Source organism: Mirounga angustirostris, unplaced genomic scaffold, assembly GCF_029215605.1.
Source record: "Mirounga angustirostris isolate CCGP_5_RB_7025 unplaced genomic scaffold, mMirAng1.0.hap1 SCAF_4, whole genome shotgun sequence".
In the NCBI taxonomy this organism is placed as follows: Eukaryota; Metazoa; Chordata; class Mammalia; order Carnivora; family Phocidae; genus Mirounga; species Mirounga angustirostris.
Genome location: NW_026991712.1, coordinates 52,589,937 through 52,612,188, shown reverse-complemented (window position 1 = coordinate 52,612,188; position 22,252 = coordinate 52,589,937). Strand labels below are relative to the sequence as shown.

The 22,252-nt window shown below is 41.6% G+C and overlaps 1 protein-coding gene across 2 annotated transcripts in view; it reads right to left on the bottom strand.

Moving 5' to 3' along the window:
• PAG1 (phosphoprotein membrane anchor with glycosphingolipid microdomains 1) overlaps window positions 1-22,252 on the bottom strand; it is a 147,154-nt gene that overhangs the window by 34,816 nt on the left and 90,086 nt on the right. The gene's annotated exons all lie outside the window — the stretch shown is intronic.

Genomic DNA, 22,252 nt, shown 5'->3' with positions numbered 1-22,252 from the left:
AAAAAGCCCATTGCTGAATTCCAAGCACATGAAATCAGAAAGCAACAAAAAGCCGCAAGCGCTTTCCACCATGCTGGGTGAGTCACAGCAATCGTACTGGCTTCTGTTCAGCCTCACGGGCCGGACGCCGTGGCGTTGACCCGGCGGCAGTGTCCTCGGATGGGTGTTGTTTCAAGCTGAGAACTGTCCTCAGTGTGTCTGGTGGATTCCAAAGACAGCCTTTGCCTATTCCCAGGGTGGGAAGGACCACTTCCCTGCACGTGCTCCATCACAGTCAGGGTCAGCCAGCCTCCAGGGGCAGGTCAGAGTTCAAGGACCAGGGAAGCTACCTGCAGAGCTCCACCACCTCCTTACTAAGTGGGAGAAAACAGCTTTCACTTTATGGTTAAAGGACGCTTGGAAAACCAAATATTCATGCAAGCATTGGCGTGTGTATGTAAAATCTTACAAAGGCATACATGGAACAGACCAAAGTCCCCTGGTAAGGGATAGGGAGGCAAAGACGAAGGATGAGAGGACTGAGACCAGAAGGCAGGCACCGTGTGCGTGAGGTTGGTGGAGGGAAGAGATCTGGCAGCTTTTTCTGTCATTTTTTCCCTGCCTTACCACTCTACCTATAGCTGGCCTTAATCCGTGGTTACTTTGTGAATTTGAGAATGACATATGTATGTACCTGTCTACCTACTTCAGTACATTTATTTTCCTCTCTTCCTTTGCCCAATTCAGGGAAGATAAAACCACACTGACGGGGGTAGGGGAGTAGGTGTAACAGAGTGGCGACACCTTGGAGACAAGTTCTTACACGACTCCGTCCGACACGACCAGATAGGGAACTCGACGACCAGAACCAATCACCTCCTTCGGGAGGGGTCCGTGTTCACTACAGAGCCACTCCTATGCCAGGAAGCCAGAAGACTCCGGACTGGATAGAAAAGGCAAATGGAGTGAATTATGGGGTTCGGAGGAAAGACATGGCAGGACAGAACAGTATCATACTTCTGAGCAAGAGAATGTCTTTTCAGTTTAAAGGAGGAGTATTTTGGCTGTGGCCTGCTGCATAACCAGCCCTGATGTATTCAAGTGCCTCAATTCAATGGCCTCCAGCCCCCTCCGTCCATCGGCCCCTTCCCAGGCCACGGGAGAGCACCAGCCACTGCACACGTGTCCTCGAGAACGCCCTCACGTCCTGCTTCACAACGCCCGGGACGCCTGTCAGGCAGGCTGCTGATGCCCAGGCCTGACCCTCAGATACTCTGATACGATAGAGTGGGAGCGGGGTCCAAGAATCTGTATTTTTAACATGTCCTAAGTGATTCTGAAGGGAGGAAGGAGTTCACTGAAACCCACTGGTTCCAAATTTGTTAGGAGCCCAGGGGGAGTCCCAGTGAGGTGGGAGTTACTCAGCAAGCTTTCGAGAGTTCTGAAGTCCTCAAAACGGACACAGCATTTGGCCAGGGGCGCCATGTGGGAAGAATTAGGGAAGGATGAGAGGAAATGTCTTCGTAAACACAGTTTCTATATGCTGCATTGTTTTTATCGGTTTACCCCATGAAAGGAAAAATCCAATCCCGTATTGAGTCCCCATGTGCAAGAGGTAGTGAGACTCCGGGGCAAACTATGGGGGGATCTCTGCAGGGCATCTCTTCTCCTTACAATGTCACATAGCTAATTTGATTATGAGACCTAATGAACTGAAACTAATGCAATTTTGAAAATCTTCATAGCTAATGAAGATCGCATCTTCTCCCTCCAGATTTCCCATTTTCTCCGTTTGTAAACTATGAATGAAATGGAAGTTATGGGTTGAGGCTGTGTTTATGGAAAGTCTTAGTATAACTTGGAGAGTTTTACATTTTGAGTGTCACAATGGCTCCAGGTCGAAGGATCACGTTTGGAACTCACATTCAATGCCACCGTATCAAGAAACGTGTGGGAGAGACCTCGAATATGGGTTCAGGACACTGATGTTTTAGAGACAGGCTTTCCCCCTATGCCAAAGAGTCAAGTGTTGTCACTCTGCCCCAATTTCCATTTTCCCTGGAAAACGGAGAACAAGAGAAGTCTTCTAATTGCACAGTAAAAGCTATTATCGGGGTATGGCTTTGACATTCCCTCACCCTTCACTTCTCTATGCCGGGTTTTCACCCATTTTGGGGGGAAGAAACACTTCAAAGGCATTAAATTGAGAGGTAGGGGAGAGGCCTATGGTGGCAAGCTTCACAGTCTGGGACAGACACATCTTAGAGACGTGCCGGGGTGAGCTCAGGAAAAAGGGGACAGCCACATCTTCTGAGTGTCCAGGGGACTCGATTTTAAATGTATTAAGAAAAGAAACAGATATTTATGGAGTATAAGGTAAAACTATTTACAACTTAAAAAATGGAACATGGGAACTCAAAGAAATTTTGCACATGGAGTCAAGAATGTGAGTTCACTCTTCTCTGCCACTGACACTTTGAGTGGCTCTAATTGTGCTAACAGCATACACCGTAACGTGTGAGTGGCGCCTCCTAGAGGTGTGGGCTATCACCACAGAGTTCTACTGGCAGCTCCGTAAACGCGTCCTGTGGGTAAGGTAACAGTGGGACTTGACCTTGGGAGGGGCCCTGCTTAATTATTTCTCATGCCTCTATTACAGGAAGACTCCAAGAAAAATATGCTTACATAAGGAACAAGAAGGTATGTTTTCAGACAGAAAAGAAAACTCATAAAAAAATCAAAATAGTGACTGACATCTAGTTATTGCTATTGGGAAAAAAATACTAATAAATTAGTATTTATCACTTTAATCCCTTGGATTAAATACATTAAATACATTAAATACATCCAATACATTGCTAGTCCTGAAATTTGAGAAGGATTCAATCTTTTTTACATTACTTTTTTTTTTTTTTTTTTTTTTTTTTTTTTTTTTTTAAGACTTCATTTATTTATTTGACAGAGAGAGAGATAGCGAGAGCAGGAACATAAGCAGGGGGAGTGGGAGAGCGAGAAGCAGGCTTCCTGCCGAGCAGGGAGCCCGATGTGGGACTCGATCCCAGGACCCTGGGATCATGACCTGAGCCGAAGGCAGACGCTTAACGACTGAGCCACCCAGGCGCCCTACATTACTTTTTTTAGACCTTTCTTCAAAGTCTTTGAAATTTTACTTCATTTTATTTTGTTGGTGTATTATATCAGGAACAAGCAAATTTTAGGGACAACTGGTCCTCTAGCAGTCACCTGTGTACTCTATTTCATCTTCCTGAGAACACGATTAAGAACAATCTGAGACATTCTGCAACATTCACTAATCTATCATAAGTCTTTGATTCTGGAATCGAAGGATCCAGGATCCATCTAAGACACCAAGGTGTATGATTTCAATATAGTCCCCAAAACTGTGTCATAATACTCAAATTCCAATTTTTCCTATTTCCTAACAGAGTTGTGGCCTGATGCGTTTTCCCCTTGCCTATTACTGGATATGGCTTTCAGATGGACTGAAGGACAGACTCCTACCCCAGCTGACTGGAATATCAATATCCTCCATTTTGTAGCTGACGTGGTCCTATTGTAATGAGCTAGGGCTACACTAGCTAGCAGCTAAACCTATGGACTAATGTCTTAATGAGGTGGCTATTATAAAATAATAGTCTAAGAAACTGTCATGATTCGTTTATCTGCATTTTTCGGTAAAACTATTAATGACATTGTTCCATTGTGTAGTACATACAGCTTTGTGTATCTGTGTGATCAACTCAGAGATTTTAGTGCCTGGAAAAAGGGTTTTTATCCTGCTAGATTAGTTTGCCTTTTTTTAATAACAACTCAACTATATGTATGGAAATCATATTTCTTTTTCTCTTCCCCTCTCATATAGCTGGCTGGAAACTCAAAGATGTAATTATCCTCAATTATGGCAATTACCTTAGTCTAGCTCTTTCTTTCCTCTCTCTACACCAACCCCAACTGCAAGTTTTTTATTTCATACATTTTGAAGAACCTTATATGAATGTCTTTATTATAACAACCTCAATATTTCTTAGAAGCAAATCTTAATTTCTAAATATTGCATACATGGAGATTTAAATTTAATTATCATGAACTGTTTATAGATTTTAAAAGTTTTCAATGTCCAGAATAGGTTTTAGAGGAAGAGACATTTTTTAGAAAGCAAAGGATAAAAGAGGACGGAAGGAAGGAAGGAAGGAAGGAAGGAAGGAAGGAAGGAAGGAAGGAAGGAAGGGAGAAAGGAAGGAAGGAAAGGAGGGAGGGAGGGAGGGAGGGGGATTTTCCCACTAAGTTAATCTTTTGGATCATAAGTTCTGATCTTTACTCAAAGGAAATAATGAAAGGAGTATCCAGATGATATACCAGATACAAAGACTAAGATAATTAAAATCAAACCAACTTTATCCTAAATACTATACAGGATTATTAAATTTCTCTGAATTAGACTAGGGTTTTCAATCCTGACTATACATTAGAATCACCTGGGAAACTTTTTACGGTATATGAAATGCCCGAACCTAACCCTAGAAATTGAGTAGGGATTGGGTCTGGACACTGACATTTGTAAATGTGTCCCTAGAGCATCTGAATATATAGTTAGGGCTGAGAATCACTTAGTTAGACTATGCATTCATGTTTCTAAACTTTTAACTGCTAAATGTTACTTCATCTTATTTCTTAGGGTATTGAAACCTGGCAGAGTCAGGATGTGACCATGTAAAACAGAAACAGCTCATCGTTCCTCTTCCCACACAAGTCCGCACTGGTAACCACATCAACCAAGTTTTTTGCACACGTATAGCCTCAGAGCTTGGGCCAATAGAGCATGTATGGAGTCTATTCCAGAAGGTGGTATCTGAGCTTGCAACATAAAGACTCAGACCCAGAAAATATGGGAATTGAGCCACGTTCTCTGTCTGCTGTATTGTCTACATATGTTTCTCTGCATTCCTCAAAACACTAATTTTTTTTTTTTAGATTATTTATTTATTTATTTGATAGAGAGAGAGACAGCCAGAGAGGGAGCACAAGCAGGGGGAGCGGGAGAGGGAGAAGCAGGCTTCCCGCGGAGCAGGGAGCCTGATGCGGGGCTCGATCCCAGGACCCTGGGATCATGACCTGAGCCGAAGGCAGACGGTTAACGACTGAGCCACCCAGGCGCCCCTCAAAACACTAATCTAAAAGTTGTATGTTAAATAGAGTTGACTGGATAAATTAAAATAGAATTATTTTAAAGTATATTCAAATATAAAAATTTCAACAAGAAACACACAAAAATATCTCCTGGTCTGTTACTGGTCCTCACATAGCCCTGGTTTTTGGTTGCATGTCAAAGCTGAGCTAAAGTACGCTCATTATCTTCCACTTGCAAAATGATCCATAATTCTTACAGGTAGAGAGTGTACTGGAAATGAACACAATATTACAATGACAATACTCTGCATTATACTTTAGGCTACTTTAGCTTTTCTCTTGATCTTCACTGCTTAAATGGCCACAATGCACTTTGTTCACCTCAGACTGACAGTTATTGCAAGACTACCATGGCTTTTTCTTTCTAGCTCCTGAACGTCACCCTGGATCTTTTATCCTAGGTGTTTATCTGCTGGAATGATCATCCTTCAAGTCATAACAGAGCTGCTTCCTCTTTATTTTTTCTATCCTGTTCAAGCATCCTGTTCTCAGAGAAGACTTCCAAAGCCCTCCTTGCCCATCCCCACCCTCAGCCTTTATCCCATTATCCTCTCTTCCTTTCCCGTTATCCCAGCTGAAAGCATCTTATACATTGGTCTTTGTGTTTACGGTTGCAGGACCCCCTTTAGGACAGAAGCCCCATGAGCACAGGCCCTCTCTGTCCTCGCAGCTCTAACTGCAGCACCTGCGAGAGCAGCAGGCGCTCACGTGTGCGCTATCTCACCAAGAATGTGCTGACTGCAGTCTTGTATCCTTTAAGGGCGAAACTACTGATATTAATAGATAATAAACGAGTGTGTACAGTGGCAATTTGAACCTACCGTTCGCCAGGCAATATGCACGTGCTGGGATTTTAATGAGACCCACAGAGCCCGCCACTTTTGCAGAGAAGGCGATTTGCACCCTGTGCCCGGCTGGCTCTAAACTCCTGCCGGAGAGCTTCTCTGTTTGCACATCTTGCAATCTTGGCTGTTTCTTTCAGTTCCCAGCAGAAAGCAGCTAGACGTTAATGTCTGAAACGGCGCTTCCAATCTTCTGTTGAGGTTTCTTTAGGCCACTTTAATGGGGGTAACACCAGGCTAATTTGGCACTGGATCCTCAGTGTACCAAGGAAACGTTTTTGAGTCTCTGTTATTTGTCATCCCCATACAGGTCTGGCTTGCGACAGGAGTTACACTGCAAAAAGCCTCCGCTTCATGTTGGTGGATTTATTACAGCCTGGGATCTTTTGTCAGTAATCTTATCCTTCCATTATTACCACATGATACTAATAGATCTGGCCAGGAAGTCAGCTGTAATATCTTCAGGACAAATCCTACCGACATATGGAATCGACAGTTGGACCCTACCTCTATTTTGAGGCACTTCTGTTGGGTCTAGATTAGCACTTAGAGCCATATTGATAACACCGTCTGCCAGGCCTCCAAATACGGGCTGTGTTTGCATGTCAGCTTCATTCAGAATCTTCAGTATTGCAGTTTTCCATTCAGTACAGAAAAGTATATTTGATATCACTAGCAAAATCAGCTACGTTCGTATCTCGTGAAACATGCAGTTCCGTGCCCTTGCCCAGAAAAGGCACCTGAGAAATATTAGTTCTTCCTTCTGTGTTCCTTGCTATTTGAACAAAAGTGTATTTTATTCAAAAATATATTTAAAGAATCTGCATCTTTTAAAAAACTCAAAGTATATAAAGTATTTAAATGTGCAGTTGGAATCTGATTCTCTTTTCAGTTAAATAGAGCTACATTAAACTCAAATGGTAAACTGGAATCATTACCGACAACAGAATCAGCTGCCTCAAATGCAGGACGGTCGCTCACGCTATGAAGTTCTAAGAGATGGCAGACCTTGCCTTAACCAAATCTACTATATACAAATTTATATTTGTAAAAGAGTGGTATTATGAAATGATATGGATGTCTTATAAAAAACACTATTTTAAAAGATAACCAATTCAAATTTGTTTAAAATATAATTCAATTGCAAATAGACTTTTATAGAAACTTGCCGGAACCCAGGTAATGCATACAGTAGGCCATAAATAGTCCCAAGCCAACTCAGAACTAACCATTATTTCTCAGCAATGATCATCCAAAGACTGTTCAAACTGTAAGGTTGGGGCTGAGGGGAAACTCTGTAGTGAGTCAGGATGATTACACCTGAACCCAGTGATTAATCTTAATGTCATGAAAAGAGGTACAATCAGACACTGGGTTCTGTGGTGCAAGACAAGGCACTAACTATGAAGTCTTCTTGCCAAAAATATGAATCGGAACTGATTAAGCCTCTAGATGTAACTGTCAGGCCTTTATTCCTTTTTTTTTTTTTTTTTACATCTATCACTGAAGTGATCAAATAACAATCAAGGATTTTGTCTACCCAGGTCAGTTAATTCACACTCATGAGACTGTGAGGTTTGTGATTAAGTCTATATATGTGTCTGTCTGTGTAAAAAAGGAAGAACACATTTTACGTGTGCACCTTGTATAACTATCCATAATGACTCTCATCCATGTGTCAACTGAAATGCCATGGTCTCATGTGTACGGAAATGAAAATGACGAACCGTGGTGCCAACCACACATTGAGCAGACGCTCCCAGAGCCTCGCTCCTCTCCCTGGTTGTGTGATACTGTAATTCTTCTCCTCTGAGGTTCAGTCTTAGGCCCTCTTCCTTACTTTCATCATGTTTTCTTCCTGGCATCTTTTGCACCCAAAGGCCTATGATGTCAGTCTGACTTAGCACTCGTTTCGGCGGACGGCAGGAACAAGGCGAGAATCACAACATTATTCATAACACACGGAATGGACGTGGGGTCAGGTGTCTGACAGGCACAGGCGAAATCCTGCTCCAGCGGTAAGTCTCCCCAAGCTCCAGGTGGAGTTTCTCAACCCGAGTCCTATCCTCATCTACAAAGACCCAACAGCCTTCATCTTTCCTCACCCCTCAGGTTCAGAGTACCTATTGTTATCACATTATTTTTGTGTATCAAATATTTTCACAGATTTTACTTTTTGAGTAGCTCAACAGTCTTGTGAGAAATTTAAGGCAGCGTTCTTTTTTCTTTTTCTTTCCTTTTTTTTAAAATCATTGTTGTTGTTTTAAGATGAGGAAACAGACCAGAGAGATTAAGAGGCTGGCCAAGACCCAACCTAACCAGGAAATAGCAGAGCCATCCCCGCCTTCCACTCTAGGTCCTATATTCTTTCCTCATCATACATGGTGTTAAACAATTGTGATCTCGTACGAAGTGAAGTTCTCCTCAACAAGCCAGGAAAGCAAAGAGCACACAGCTGCCGCCAGCCACCAACTCCGATGCCACAGGGGCCTGGCACGTACTGCCAACACTGAGGCAGGTCAGGTGGATATTAACCACAAGGACACAGTTTCTCTTTCTCAAAGAAACATGTTTCTCGTTTTTCTCTAAAGACACAACCTGTTCATTCTATCTTTTGCTTTCTTTTTAACTCTACCTTAAGAAAGCCACAGCACAAAAGTATTAAGAAGTGGTGGTTAACATTCAACTTGATGGTTGGGGAATAACAGAGCAGGGTGGGGACTGCAGCCCCGCCATGTTGGGTGTTGGTTACCATTCTTCTAAAAGGTGTGGCATCCTCTAAAAGGGATAAAGTCCCATGGTCTTAAAAGGCAGAAGAAGATTGGTCCATCACTGTGTCAGCCTGTGAGAACTTGCATGAATACTACAGAGGTATGAGGTCGAACTAGTATTTATGTTTTCCTAATCATCTAAAATCTGAAGAATAAAATCAATTATGCTTACTGAATCTGTCAATGGCTTTCATGTGACTAGGATTTCTAATAGCATTCAAGGCATGTGCTTAATGTAAAATGTTTACTATACAGTAAATTCTTTATAGTAACCATACTAAAAACCTTTCGATGTCCAGGGATCTTTGAGATTGAGCACAGCACATTTGCATTTAATTTTTATTTATAAAAAATCATTGCAGTAATTTAAGAGATTTGCCGGAATTGCAAGAGTAAAATTCTCTCATCTGGGTTCAGAAACCCATATACAACTTCGAGTTTGGCAAGCAAATGTCAAAAAATATGGAATTCCCCTTAAAGATATTATGTATAAACAGAGCCTTCACATTTAGAATAGCAAGCCCAGATGGTCTATTAGTATCAACATAAACCACTGTCCTTGCCAACATGAATTTCATAAAGCAGAAATCATTCTCAGGCATGCACAGACAGACACATCACATCCATGAATACTTATTACCATATGCTCGGGACCAGGTAAGGTACTTTATTACATGGCCCATAAAACATTACTTGAAAAACAAACACCAAGTGTTCAAATGAACTGTTTACTCTTATGGCGAGGGCACTGAAGCCTTTATGGAAAGTGTGGCCTATACTCCCATGTTTCAGAGTGAGACCGGGTGGTGATTCAGGCTGTCACTGGCAGGCTTTCAAAGCAGAAGCAAGGCCATCAGCAAACCTGGTTGTGTTGGGCTGTCTTGAACATTTTAACTTATATTCTCTTTTACTTTCTGATGACCTAAATTTCTGGGATTCGACATTTATGTTGCTAATAACCTGATGTCTATAAATATGATGGAACTACCATGTAAACATAAGTGTCTGTACAATCATTATTGGCAAAATAAGCAACTGAGGCTTACGGAGTTTCAGTAGCTGTCCCCCACCCCCATCACTCAGAGAGGAAGAAAGTGAGAGAGAGGAGGAGAGCCACAGATCTTAATCACTCCACCTCAAGGACTTTCTAAAATCACAAAAGGAACTGCAGTATGATGGAAGGTGAGCCCCTGGAAACCAGTGTCAGCAGGTAGACAGAGCCCTTTGAGGGCTATGGGGCTTCTGGTGGTAGAGGGCTGGGAACGCAGGCTGGATTTGGGATGCAGAGCCCAATGATCATCTGAGATCCCTTTAAGGAGCTTCAAAGTACTGCAGTTGTAAAAAAGCAGACAGACACCATCCTCATGAACACGTGCCATTTTTCTATACTACACATCCTTGAATAACCTTTGATGTTCTATTTATTTTAAAGAAGATAGACTTTTTTTTTTTGACCCAGTTCACATCACTGATTAGAAATATTCTAGCTGTCAGATAAATAAATCTCCATTGAATCCAATTTATAGGATCCAAGAGTAGTTTATGGATCAATCTGGAACTATATGGGGCTTAGCTGGTTTTGTGAAAATACTTATAACACAACAATGAAAAAAATCAATAAAGATTTATTAAGGTTTTCATTCTTTGCATAGGTTTAAAAATGAATTCTAACCCATTAAAAGGGCCTTTAATATTTTTTGAGTTGAAATATTATGCTTTACTGTCTCTAATTTTTTTCTTGAGTTGACCCTTCGCATTAAGCATGCCTTTCTCCTGGGCAGCTGTGAAGATGCCTGGTTCCACTGCTGGTCTGTCAACCTCATCAGATGATGACACCTGAATTCTATGCCAAGATACACACACACTCACAGGCAATGAGCTTTTCCCTACTTGTATTATCTTGGTGCAACAGAGAAAGAAAGCGTAACATTTATTTAACCTTTGTGAAGACCATTTGGAGGCTCACCTAACACTCTTTAAAATAGGCAATTAAAAGAATCTGGCTGAAAATCTGATTTCTAATACATGTAAGAAAAAGTTAATAGCTTCTTTTTATTGAACATCTACCATTTGCCAGATGCTTTTTAACTTGGAGCCTCACCTAGAAAAATCAAGTTACATTTAACTTATTCTTCATAGGATTGTTGTGAACCATAGGTAGCTGTAGGAGATTGTATAAATGGTTACAATTCTTCTCTTCCCTGCATCCTCACTGTTTGCAATATGACTTTATAGGTCCTTTCAGTAAAAAATGTTGCCTATGTCTCTACCCTTAACTCTCGCCCCCCCTTGTGACTCACCTTGTCTAATGAAATGCAGGGGAAGCAACGGTGTGTCAATTGTGAACCTAGACCATAAGGTTTGCATGCTTCTGCGCTCACTCTTGGAACCCTGGGGATCCTCTGTGGGATCCTCTGTGTGAATAGCCCAGACTAGCCTGCTGGATGAGTGGCATGTGGACCAGACATCCTCACTGCACTCCAGCTAGGTGCAGACACCTAGCTGACTGAAAGCTGACTGCAGACACATATATGAGCCCAAGTGAAGCCAGAAGAACTGCTATACTGGGCCAGCTCAAACTATAAACCCACAGAATCAGGAGCCAAGTAAACGGCTGTGGTTTTAAGCCAGTAAATTGCGGGGTGGTTTGTTACACAGCAAAAACTAACTGATACAAAAAGCATTACTCTTTTCACTGTACTAAAGAGAGCTATGGAAGTCAGTAACTTGTCTAAGGTCACTCAGATGGTAAATTGTAAAGCTCTCACGTTATTACATCTGTCTTATGGGCCACCCATTACTGTGCTTTATTTTATGTAAATGATATAAATGTAAATGAAAAAGTATATGCTGAGTGCCTTCTCCATGCTCTGTGTTGGGCTGGACATATTTCCTACATTTGGGAAATTTTACAATCTATGTTTTGTTTTTTGTTTTTTTTTTCACCAAGGAAATTGCAATTTGACAGGTTTGCTCATGCTATTGCTTTCACCTCAAATGCATCATTTGTTTTCCAGGCGTGAACCTGCTCAAACCATCTCCCCGAAACCTCCCTTAATGTCCCAAGACAGAATTAGAGTGTCCACCTGTGGTTGATTGCAAAAATAACCACAATTACTCTCCCTCTTTCTTTTATCCTCACCCTTTGTAATAGGACTTTTTGGTATCATCCATCAAGAGATAAAGTCTATTTCCCTAGCTCCTGGATCTAGACTGGACTTGTGACTTACTTTGGCCAACAAGCGTGGCAGACATGACAGTGTGACAGTTCTGAGATCAGGCCTACGGTACCTTATATACCTGCATTCATTCTCTATGTAACCCTAGCTCCCTCATGTGAAGAAGACCAGGCTAACCCTGCTGAAGGATGACAGATCACAGGGACCAGAGTTTGACCAGCCAGGTTGTCCCAGCCCACACCCCAGACATGTGAAAGCCCAGCTAAGATGAGCAAAGCCAGACCATAGCTAAGCATTGTTGTGTGTGGGAGCCTGGTTGAGACCGGAGGAATTGCCCAACTAAGTCCAGCCTGAACTACCAACTGCAGAACTCATAAATAGTCATATTTAAGCCACTAAGCTTTACTTTCAAGTACTTTAAAAACTTATTTTTGGAACAGCCCATATATTCAATAAATGTTCTTTGAACAGATGAATAAATGATCAAATATCCAATTACACTGAGATAAGATTTCTCTGACAGAACAAAACTCTGACTTTTTATTTTTATTTTGAGGTGAATAACTTCCTTCTTTCCTGGCTGTGAGACAGAATGATGCTTAGCACAGGGCCTGAAACTCACCGGATGTACTCACTAAATGCTAGCTCTCACTGATCTTGTATGTGAACTAAAATGCCACACAAAACAAGAGCCAAAGCAAACACGGTAGCATCGAGGCATGCAATTTCAAAATCAGGGCAGACTCTCCTGGTATCTGTGAGAGATTTGGGGCAAGGGACATGCTTTTGTTCTCTAATACTGGAAAGCTTCTCTCTCTTTGGAAGTATACAGTTATCCCCCACCTCCCATCCATAGTATGGCTTTTTCGGTCTCAGTTATCCGCAGCCATCTGTGTTCCAGAAGCGGATGACCCCCTGATGTGCTGTCACAAAGTCAGTGACATCATGATGTCACTGATGTTATATCATGATGCTTCTGTAGTTCCCTGCCCTTCACCACATCACGCGGGCATTCTCTCCTCACACATCATCACCAGGAGGGCAAGTGCAGTCCAATAAGGTATTCCGAGAGAGACCACATTCAGATGACTTTCATTATAATATGCTGTTTTAATCGTTCTGTTTATTATTAGTTATCATTGTTAATCTCTTACTGTGCCTAATTGACTAATTAAGCTTTATCGTAGGGATGTATGTATAGGAAAAACACGGTACAAACAGGGTTCGGTACTATCTGTGGGTTCAGACATCCATGGGGGGCTTGGAATGTGTCCCCTGTGGACAAGGGAGGACTACTGTTCATTCTTTAAATGACCCAGAGCTACTCAAGTCACCCAATTTCCAAGGGCGGGAGAGTTCTGCTGTACAAAGCTCATTGCAAGAGGCGTCCCCCACTCTTCCTTAAGGCTAGGAGTTCTCAACTTGTGCTGCATATTGGAGGCACTTGGGAAATTTTAAAATAATGCCTCCAGAGATTGGTTTGAATAGTTTGGGTTACAAGTTGCACATGGGGACTTTTAAAAGCCCCTTGAGTGATTTTATTGAACAAAGTTGAGAATCACTCTTCAACCCTTCCCGAGAGTACTTCCACCAGTGAAGTGGTTATTATTCGATTTAACTTTCAAGGCAGACCTAAGTAAACTTTCTTTTTTTATATGCCTCTAATCAAAACACAGCACTAAAATACTAGAGCTAGAAACTAATTTCTTATTATGGACAATGACTGGCTCAAAAGGAATTAAGAAATAATTGTCAGATGAGTAACTTCCTAATGATTAACTCAACAAGCATAATATGGACACTTGGCAGGATCTTAAATGTCTGTAAAGGGTTTGAGAATAATTAGGTATTCAAAATTTTATTATCATAAACTAGAATACCACATAACACTATAAATTATATTAAATAGTCAATTCAAACTTAATCATTTAAGTGTATGATCCAAAAGCACATTAACCTAAAATTTTTGTTTGAAAACATACCTTATATGTACTTTTGTGTACTTCATCACAAATTAAGGTATAATTTAATATTTTAATATGATTTTTAGTTCAGATTTAATGTGGGTATATTAAGAAACTGTGATCTTGTCTTCCTAATGCGTAAGTGACCCTCACGTGGCAACAGTATTATTTTCAGGGACTATTTCTTTTTTGGCAAAGTTCAAAGTGCTGGAAAATGATGAATATTAATCTTATGTTATAAACTATAATAATGCATGCAAACTGGCTTAGTGCCAAAATTTCATCCTCAATGGATTCCAAAGCTACAATCACAAACAGACCTCCAGCACACATTCAGAGTCAGAATTCTCTAAGCCACAAATTCCCCAAGAGAACAATCTGATTTGACCCTCTGATTTCCTAGAAATGGAAAATGAGGTCCGGAGAGGTTAAACAAGTCAAGCAAAACCCCTAACCAAATGGCTGGGAACCGAGTCCAGGAAGCCTGAGCCTGCACCCTCTCAGCTTTCTGGAAATGGGCACAGGCAAGATCACTGCAGAGCGTGCTCAAGCCCCACACAAATGGTGGCTGGCTGGATTTGGCCCCAGATTTTGCCAACCTCTGCTACAGACGGTTATGTTCAAAGAGGACCTTGGCAGAAAGGGAACTGGTTATCACTTTGTACCCTAATTATTCTTATCACAAAACAGACTGCAGTCAACTCTACCATTTAATACATTAGCCATAAATACAGTTATTGTAATTTTTCTAATCTACTATTAACTTTGTACATTAACATGGTACATTTGTACAAGTAATGAACCAATACTGGTAGATTATTATTAAGTAACGTCCATACATTATTCAGATTTTCTTAGTTTTCACTAATGTCCCTTTTTTGTTATCTCATGCAGGATAACACATTACATTTAGTTTGCATTATATTTTATTAGTTCAACACTCTGGTATGTGTGTGTTTGTGTGGTGTGAAAGAGAGAATATGTTTCTATTCAGCCACTTCAAGTGCAAAACTCTACAAATTACTGTTCTCATATTGTCTAACGTAAAAGAAAAGGCCATATGTTAATAAAGTAACCTAGAGTTTTAATTATGAGAAAAACACTGTGGAGAGTGGAAAGTAGATTAAAAAGAACTTGACATTTGGAGGGACCTAGAAACATGGTCTCTGATTTCAACATGGGTTAGCAAAATCTAAAAAGCAAGGAATGGGGCAGAGTAGTGTGAGAATTTAAAGTAATAAAAGGCAGTTCACATAGAACTATCGTAATGCAGAAGAAAGCAGTAATATTGTGAAATTTGTCATCATTTACTTTAGGGGAGTTTGCATTTTTAAAATCCACAGAAATGCAGTTACAGTTTCCTTGCCAATATTTGTATAAAACATTTTCCAAACAAGACTGATTCATCTTACTCTGAAATGAATTGTTAGATCACAACAGAGAATGTTAAAGAGTTTGCATCCCTTATAGAAATGCCAAACATTTTACTCTGCCTGATGCTGTACTATAAATAGGGAAATTCAAATGCTAAAAATGTTCTCCAAGTTGCCAAACATAGTTCTTTAGCATCTACTTCCTAGTACAAATGACTCATTCTTCTAAAGTTTGAAAATGAAAGCCAGTTACAACTCACAGAGAAATACTGTAGCTTATACCAATTAATTAAATGCAGAAGATATTTCACTTATGTATATTTCTTTTTCCTTAGGTCAAGTCCACTGAAATTCTTCTTTGGACTTTTATCGAGTTTTATTAAAGAGTAGTTACTCCGATGACAGTTGGATTTTTAAATTAACAATTAGAATAGTCAAGCAACATTAAGATTGTTGGAAAATGATGCTGATTGAAATCATTTTGAAATTCATTAGCTGCATTTGAATGTAATAGATGTAAAATTTATTTACTGTAATAAAAACAAGCTAATAGTGAAGTCAGAACATGAAAACTAGGAAGCTCACCTAACAAGACAGCACAAATAATGCTCCAATGTCCTAGGACACAAGGAAATGAAACTCTAAGAGATGTAACCCGATTAAAAAAATAGGACTTCTTAGGAAGAAGTTACCTTTTGTTGTAAAAAGAACAATAAATAGGGGACATGCCACTTGTTTATGGGTGGTATTTCGAAACAGTACACATACATAATGTGTATCTTATGATAAGTAAAGACAACATCAACAGTGTGGTGCAGGGGCTTGGGTAACACATCTGAGGTCGGCACCCACTGGGGGAGACAATCGCTGACTTTCCCAGAGAGCTGGAACAGGAAACCCCAGCAGATGCTCCTGTGATGTAGTGGGAGGAGGGGCGGGAGGGAGGGGCAGGGGGGCAGGGCAACAGTGGTTTCATAATATCTTCTTCTAATCAACTCACTCTACTGTCCGCCTTTAATCTTCTTTCTGCAACTCACCATACCTCGTATTATCTCATCACCAATCACTTACTCCAGAACAGCAACATTCTCTTTAAACTGAATACAAATAATTATTGCAACGTCTTTTCCAGGCTTCACTCAAGTCTTTGCCTGTTTTGACTCGTGTAGGTATATTTTTGCAAACCTCTGTTGGAAGTGTTTTGATTAAAAGTTTTATGGTATATAAGAAAGAGGTGACTTTTTTTTTTTCTTTAAAGATTTATTTATTTATTTATTTGTGAGAGAGAATGAGAGACAGAGACCACGAGAGGGAGGAGGGTCAGAGGGAGAAGCAGACTCCCCGCTGAGCAGGGAGCCCGATGCGGGACTCGATCCCGGGACTCCAGGATTATGACCTGAGCCAAAGGCAGTCGCTTAACCGACTGAGCCACCCAGGCGCCCAGAAAGAGGTGACTTAAGTACAATTATTGGATTTTAAAGAGACACATTATTAAAGCTTGTATTATCATGCTCACTTACATACAAACTTTAATAATTCTATTTTGAGTGTTTCCTTTTTTTTTTTTTTTTAAGGCTGGGAGGGGCACAGGGAGAGGGAGAGAATCTTAAGCAGGCTCCACACCCAGCACAGAGCCCGATGTGGGGCTCGATCTCACGATCCTGAGATCATAACCTGAGCTGAAACCAAGAGTGGGATGCTTAACCAACTGAGCCACCCAGGCGCCCCTTGAGTGTTTCCTATTTAACAAGTGATGTGGTATTCAATTAACTTTAAATTCATTACAGAATACATTGCTTGACCTGCAGACAAATTTTTGAAAAGACATACTGGCATATGAGATATATATCAAATATATAAATATTTTCATATATAAGTTTCAAATATAAGTTCCAAATTATATTTAATATGTTACAATATCAAAACATAATAATTGCTTTCATTAGCTAATGTTTGGGATTCTAACATTTTGGACAAACATGCTCAAACTATGATAATTTTTGTGTTTACTTATAAAACAATGAGATAAGATAAAAAGGTTTAGGCTGCTGTTTGCAAGCATTTCTCTGCAATAAATATATATTTTGTCTGATCTGATTGTGTTGTCAGCTTGCCAACAGGAGTGTGAGGACATATATATTAAGGGTATGGATGATAAAATACAAAGTTGAATTGTATGATTGTCACTACTTTTTTTAACATTGAATTTTATACCACAGATATTCCAAGAAGCAGATATGAAACTTATCAAATATATTAAGATATTTAAGATTTACTGAAAGTAGGATACAACAAACACCCATGTAACTACTACCCAGTTTAGGAAATAAAACGTCACCAACACTATGGTAAGGATATAAGAATTCTGGCCAGATGATGGCAGCTTAGAACGACATTGATACTTCTTATGCTTCTTGTCTCACGAGTCAGCTATCCATTGTATAGCTAAAGCAACAATATGTGACTAAATATAAAAACTAGTGAAAGCTGCCATGGGCTTGCAGCATTTGAAGGACATGCTTGTTCATCTGACTGTCACTAATGGCTTTCTGTACTCTACGGGGTCCTCCAACAGTATCGTTTTCTTTCAAAAATACTTCAGTAATAGTTCTATTTACTAAGACTTTAAAAAGAGGACTTGGATTTGAACCTTTACCACCCTAGCAATGGAACCTCCCCTGGGGGTGGGTCTGATCTTATAAGAGTCTGCAGGCAGACCCTGATCCCGGCGAGGACAAAGGGCAGGAAGTCAGATGTGGGTGGGGGGCAAGGGGATCGGCATCCTGAAAACAGAATGGATGTTATGATGCTGTACAAGGGAGGTCCCACAAACGGGCTCTGCTCTAGACACTGTCCAACTCAGCACAGCAACCTGGCCGTTGGCCTCCCATCACACAGCCCTCCAGGCTCTGGGGAACACTCCAGAAACTGAGACTCAGATACCTGCACACACACCAAAGCAGAGCGGGTCTACAGCATGTACTGGTTTAATAAATGAGGACGATGTACCCGCAGCTACCTACGAGGCACATTTATAGACGGTCCAATCTCTTTGGGACCAGCCTGTCACAGAGCCAAAATTTCTACCTGAAAGACCAAAAGGCCACAGAATTTAAAAACTGTGGGAAAAATTTGGTCTCAAAACTGGGAATAGTTGTTTCTGCAGGAAACATTTGTTTTTAGCTTAGGACCCGTTAATCACGAAGCTATGATTCTAGTTCTCTCTTCAAACTGTTCATCAAAAAGCACTGAGCAAAACTTGGTTCTTTCATATCCACCATGAAGGATTTCACAGAATTCATTCTGCATGCTAACCTCCCTCCTTCCTCTGTATTTCCTACCTTACATTCCCTATGCCTCATTTTACCCCCACCTGTTTTTAATTTACTCTGTCTTAAGGTGTTATATATTGTGCCTTATTCTTAAAAGCCCTTCTGGAGCCAGCTAGGACATAAACGAGCGATTGCCAGCTTTTTACAAAGATGAAAACAGCTCAGAGATAATCCAGTTCTATCCTCCATATTTTACGAATGAGAAATCTGACGCTCTGAGGTCCTAGTGCCTACTGGTTTAAAGACGGGGTGGAATTTAGGGATCCCAAATGTAGCTGACTGATCTTTCCTCTAGGACTACCTCCTAGGACATGTTCTGTTGTCTCTCCCTTTCTTAAGGCAGCACTGCTCAAGGGGGTGTTGCTAGACGTTTCTCCCCATCTGAGAGAAAAAAACATGCAGGAAATTCTGCACTCTACATCTTGTTGTGGAGAGTCACAAGAAAATTCTGAGAAACCTGCAATACGTACATCAATTTAATTTCATTTAATCCGTGTCTCTCAAACATACCTGCTCATAAATGAAACCTTTCTTCTTTTCTCTTACAGCAGCGGCGGTAGGGAGCTGCTCCCATTAACACCTCTCTCTGAGAAGTACTGGGGTAAGGCAAGGCCTCCCAACGGCAGCTAAATCCTCATAGCAGGTCAGAGAGGAGAATGGCCAAACAGCCATCTTACTGACATATGGGCTTGAATAGGGGCTTCTCTCAATATTGGCAAGTCCAGCACCACTGGCCTCAGGGCTGGAGCAAATGGAAAGGTCCGGGACACAGCCGGGGACAGAGGTGTTGAGGAAGAGGGCGAGCAGTGGCCCTTGGCCTTTCCCCCAGCCCGGCCAGGGAGGTCGTCTGCAGGCCTGCTGCGGAGTACAACTCACCCTGACAGCCAGGGGATGCGGCGCCTGGAATCTGGCTTGACCACACAGCACTGACCTGCACCCACTTTGAATCTAGAAGGACAAAAATTAGAAATTCTTCTTCCCCTGATGTAAATGCCAAGAGGCACAGGTGTACAGTTCAAAAACCAGCAATGTAACACACTGTGGGGATGGCGGACCCCAAAGGGACAGGACCATTGAGCAAACTCTGCTGTTGGTACAGGAGGGACCTGTGATGGGCTGCACAGAGCCCTAACGCCTAGACTCCGGCGCAGACAGCCCCCGGGCACACGCCATTCGCCCTCACCACCTGTGGGTGCCTGGAAAAGTTACTCACCCTCTCAGAGCTGCCGTTTCTGCTTCAGTAAAATGGGAATGATAATAATGGGAGCAGTGGATTAAATGAGTTAATATTTGCAAAGTGCTTAGACTCCTGCTTGCCACTCAGTAAGTGCAGTTTAAGTGTTTGCTAAATAAAATAGTGTCGTTAAGCATTCACTCCAATTTCCCTCCACTGGTATATGCTTCCTTTCCCAACAGACAAAGATGAGCTGTAACTGGTGAAGCAAGCCCTTTGCAACTCCTCATTTTAAGACAAGGATAGTCCTTGTCCCCTAGTGACAAGGCTGTGAATGAGGCCAGGCCGGGCGATGATTCCGCCTGGAGAGGTGCATGCATAGGCTTCGCAGCCTGCGAGCTCCCACTGCTTTCTGGCAGGCTGAGGCCCAGGCTCTGCAGAGCCGGGGGTCACTGGTGCATGCTGATGATCAGGCCCCCAGTACAGTGGTTACCGGGGATTCCAGCAGCATAGGAACAAGAAGGCAGGACAGGGGACAGGGCCGCCAAGTCACAGACGGACCAGCAGTTACCCCGCAAACTGCCTTCTGAGGCTCCTCAGTGTCCCCCCCCCCCCACAAGGCAGCGCCTTCAAAGGGGCCCCCACTGGAGCAGTCGGAACTGGCCCCACCTCTGCCTCACCTTCCTTGGTAGCCCTTAACGTGGTTGTTAAAAATGATAAAATAAAATCTACTTTTAAAACAGACACAATAAATGTGACAATATATTGAAGCAATAAAGGGAAACAGTTTTGTGACATCCTGGTTAATTTTACTTGGTTCCTTTGGTATTTACTTGAAAATACCAACATATATATTTTACATATTTTTAAGAGGTGATACAAACACATCTTTAAAAAGATTGCCAACCACATTTTAAAAGACTGAGAAATTTAAAAGCTAAGCAGATAATGTACCTGAACGATGTCATAAGTAGCAGAGTAAAAGATTTGCTTTAGGTGTCTAAGGCGGGTCCTTATATAGGTTACATATAAAGCCAAGAAGGGTTTGCAGTAATCTAATGACTGACTGTATCCCGACCCATTATCACAGCTGCAATTTTAGAAGTGTCGTAATTTATATGATATTGTTCTTATAAAAATATACAGGGAGTTCTTCTTATAAATATAAGAAGCCAAGACTGGGGAATAGGATAAACCTCTCTTGGAGCGCAAAGACGAGGGGCCCTTGAACTTGGCTGGGAGTGGCCCCAGCACACCTGCCCTTGCAGCTTCCCTGGTCTAGCTCACGTGCTCTGTGAACACGACAGCCCACAAGCCCGCAGCGTGACCACATCTCTTTCTGCTCTAGTGAGAAACACACATGCACACACGTGACGTCCCCAGACACCTGGGGCCACTGGGGACCATCACATCACGCAGTTCCTGTGCTGGCGGGTAGCGGGGAAGCGGGGTGAATGGGGAGCCGTAAGAAGCAGACACACTGGGCTCCAGTCTTGGTTTACATCTCTGTCAGTTCAGTTTCCAAGGCAGGCTTTGCACACTGCTCTCAGACTCCACTTCGACAGTTGTTGACTTTAAAGTTCTGGACGTGTGGGGCATGGCACCCTCTCGCACTGTCCCTAGCAGTGGACTGCCCACCTCCAAGCACATCATTTAATGTGTCTTTTCTCTCTTACCTTAGGCAGCTCACACTTGCTTCTGTGAATCACCAGAATCTATACTGACGTGAATACTAATGCACAGGGAGCGACCCCTAAGCAGGCCTGGTGTGTTTATAAACTTCATGATTGTAATTCTTGCTACTACGGTATTTAGATAGGCACACTGCTGTCTTAAAGCCTTTTTTATGTAATACATGCAAGATGCAAGGTGAAGAAAACTATCACTTAAAGCAAAACTAGTTCCCTAAATTATGACTTGCATCTACAGTAATGAGAAGCTATGAAAATATATTTTTTTTAAAAAAATCTCTAAGCCAATCTATTGCTTCGAATTTTGAGATTCTCCACTGCCGTTTTCCCATTCTGTATGCACAGCACAGATTCCTGCCAAGCCTATTACAGTGAACAAACAATGTCTTCTCTGTCAGAACAGACAATGAATAGTATCACAAAATTCTCCTCTGGTGTAAAGGCTCCATTTCCCCCACCCAGCCCCTTCAGAAAAGAACCACCAGGATGAGTACTGATGAGGAACACATTACTCACCCCTTGCCCATCTGAAGGTGCATTCTAGCAAGCTAAGGACTGAGCAATGTCAGCCATATATTAACTGCTCAACTGAGAAAGGTGACAAGTTTATTTTCTTTTAAATTGGATCATATAGTTTTGCATCTCTGTGGGTTCTGTACATGCGTATCTTTATCAGGAAGGAAGGAAGCATTTTATCAGCTATAATTTCAGGGCTTAGCAAAAACAGCTTTTGGCTACA